General features: G+C 45.2%; 1 protein-coding gene across 1 annotated transcript in view; it reads right to left on the minus strand.

The window, feature by feature from the left end:
- Positions 1-1,442: 1,442 nt before the first annotated feature.
- cdc34a (cell division cycle 34 homolog a) overlaps positions 1,443-3,393 on the minus strand; it is a 15,592-nt gene continuing 13,641 nt past the window's right edge. Inside the window, exon 5 of the mRNA XM_084461700.1 lies at positions 1,443-3,393. This exon is cut by the window's right edge and continues 447 nt beyond it. The gene's annotated coding sequence lies outside the window, so the exon portion shown is untranslated.

A 3,393-nucleotide genomic window follows, 5' to 3' on the forward strand; every position in this document is an offset into this window, starting at 1 on the left:
GCAGCAGCCCTGAATGGTGATTATTTTGTTTGTAGTGTCCGAATTCTCCACGGAATTTTCATTCCCTATATAGTCCACTATTTATTACCCACAATTCACCTTGATTTGCAGGGAACAGCGCATGTACCCTACGTTTTCTCCGTTCCCTAGGTAGTTCACTACATGGTGAACCCTATATAGGGAATAGGGAGTGAGGGAACGAGGGAGCGATTCCGAACACAGCTTAGGAGGAGGGACGAGAAGAAGATGGCATTACTCCATTTTCCAGAATGGGCACATTAGAAGCAGCAGCTGTTTGATTTGGTTCTACAATGTCTTCATAGAAACACTGTGAGATAAACAAGTTTGAACTAACGTTACCAGCAGAGTGACCAATGGTATACAGAGCCAGAGTAATGTCAACGCTCAATCAGAATCAGCTGAAACTAATGACAAATCTTGAGCTGTTTGAAAGCCTTGACTGTCTCCTCCACACCAGAACGACCTTCTGCTCCCCTCTAGAGGTAAAGATGTGCAACTGCATCAAATAGAACATAGAAATGCAGCCGTTTATGTGTATTGACAGTGGCCATGTTCATTCAAGATTTCTGTCACATGTAATTACAGAGAAATGTTGCTCAATACAGATTATGCTCAATACAGAAACTTCAATATTCAATTTACAAGTTACAATTTATGAATTACACTATAAAGTTCCATTTCTATACAATATACAGCTAGGTGTGATAAGATGGATACCGGTCTGGATGGATTATGTACGTATTGATATCTTACCTCAGCCTTAGTCAAACATGGACTCATGCCCATAGCCTATAACAGAACATAGAACAAGGAGAGCATTTTAGACCATAGTTCCATCATTGCTACCCCTTCACATCTTCAGTTCAACTATTTTAGTGAGGAGAGCATCAGGAAATCCTTTTGAGTCGCCACCACCCCAACTCTCAGGGTGACTGCTGGGTACAGATCTCATCATGTACTATCCTCAGACACTAGGAGCTAGAACTAGTTGACTTTGTTCACTACACGCTAGGAAGCATGCAAGAATGTTCACTATACACTAGGAAGCATGCAAGAATGTTCACTACACGCTAGGAAGCATGCAAGAATGTTCACTACACGCTAGGAAGCATGCAAGAATGTTCACTATACACTAGGAAGCATGCAAGAATGGAAACAGGTCTTACCTGTTATGCCTGAGTGATAGTATATTCTTTCCCAGTGTCTTTAAGATAAAACAAAATAGGAAACATATCGTAAGTGCTTTCTTATATCTGATGTGAATTAAATGCTACATACATTTAATCTGATTATTTTCAACCATTTAATCTGATTATTTTCAACCATTCATTCGATGTTCAAATAAAGCTCAAGAGTCTAATAAAGATCTTTATTTTAGGTTTTTAAATAGATTTACAAACCATAAGAAAAAAAGAAAATACAAACGAGGAAAAAAAACAAAAAACATCAAGTGATCGTCAAAATATCCACATGTGCATATCAATATCAATATCAGGGTCAGGATTGTAAACAGTCTTTGAAGCATAGAGGAGTTAGGGGCACCAGCTGGTCAGGAAACCACACAGTCCGCAAGCAGAGACCGTGGTCTGATTCCCTCGCTGGTCAAAGGTTGGATGGATGGATGGATGGTCGGTTGATTGGTTTTCCTGAGGTGGGTTTCACTTCCTTAGTCACAACTGGGGATCCCTCAGTCTTGCCACCATCAAACTGAGCTCACAGGACATCATGGGAAGATCAGAACAGGAGCGGACATGACTTGATAAACAAACAGTTTCACTAAATGAAATCCCAATTACCCACACATTAAAAACACAACGAGGGGGCCATGCATGTCACAGCCAATGAAAATCTATCAACTTAATTGACTTGATTTTAAAAGAGCAGATTGGACAGGACCACAGCACAGTGGTGGACTGACCCTTTTGCTGAACCTATCCGTTGTGGTATATTTGCGGGTAGTTTAATGAACAACCCTCATGGTGTTAAAAATACAAGATCAAGATTCAAAAGGACTTAATACACATGAATGAAAACATCGCTCACACCTTAATTCTGAAGTTATAGAGTACATAAAAGAGCGTATAAGAAGCCATGTGGGGAGCTCTCAGCCCCGGGGCAATAAACTGACCCTGTACCAGATCAACACCATTCACACTGTTCAAACACACACACCGGTCAATGCTCCTCTTCACCAGCCCTTCAATGAACCCACCTTGGCAGTTCTCAGATGGGAAAAAGCCCTTTAATACTCAAAATGTCAAACGCTCATGTCTAGTGATCAATTGGTATGTACCAATAAAACAAACAATGTTAAATGGTTGCAATCTTCTGACCTAAGCACCTCTCCGGGTTTGCATTGAACTGAACCAACAGCCCAGGTAATTCAAGATGGCCGCTGCTCTATCAGGGTCTCTCTGTTGCTGCTGCTACCCAGTCCTGCCACAGGGGGGCACTCTCTCTCAGAGCTCTTCCATCTCACATAAAACCTCTTTCGTTTTGCTAAGTATACCTGCTCTACACTGAATTAAAACAATAAACCAATAACCCTACTCCGAACATTCAGAAACATGCACTCAGAGCATGTGAACACTGGATCAACACACTACCCCGCCCGACTCAATCTCAATAACCAGTGGAAGCAGGCGAACGGTTGAGAAATGACAACGGATCTTAAACTCATTGGGCTTTGGGATCAGGAGTGCTGCCTCATGTCCGTGTCTGTGGGGAACACCGCAAGCTCAGGCCACGCCCCCTCCCTGCATAGGTCTCCAATACAGTACTTCTGGATCTCAACAGTGACAGAACACTTAACTCCTGACCAGTGCATGGACCAGTACAGACCGCTAACGTCCAGGTACATGGGTGCTTTAAGACAACGCTGTGCGGCACAGTGGACAGGGGGCCCTCGGGGGGGGGGGGGCCCTCGGGGGGAGGCCCTCGGAGGAGGCGCTCTGAGAGGCGGCGGCCCCCGGGGGCCTGAGAGGGTAGGGCTCACGTGGCTCCACGCGGTCATGAACGAGACATGGAGGTCATGCGTATCAGATGTACAGTACAGTACACGACTCCGGCCTTCGACAGCGCACGCCAATCTCGCCACGGACACACACACCGACGGGGGGGCGGGACCTCAATCAGTCTAAAGCAGCTTCCTCTCCTCGCCCCCCTCGAATTTCACCCGCCCTGAAAAGGCCACGCCTGGTTTCTTCCATGTCGGTCAGTCGACGGTGGTCATGTTCTGTAACGGCAGTGCAGATGACCTGGCGCGGTGGCTCGTTTAGGACGCTGAGAGACGAGTCTCCATGTCCATTCGACACCTGTTCTATTAAGAAGCATGTATGGAGACACGCGTGTCACCTCTACTCATGTGACCAG

The sequence above is a fragment of the Borostomias antarcticus genome, assembly GCF_949987555.1.
Source record: "Borostomias antarcticus genome assembly, chromosome: 3".
Classification (NCBI taxonomy): domain Eukaryota; kingdom Metazoa; phylum Chordata; class Actinopteri; order Stomiiformes; family Stomiidae; genus Borostomias; species Borostomias antarcticus.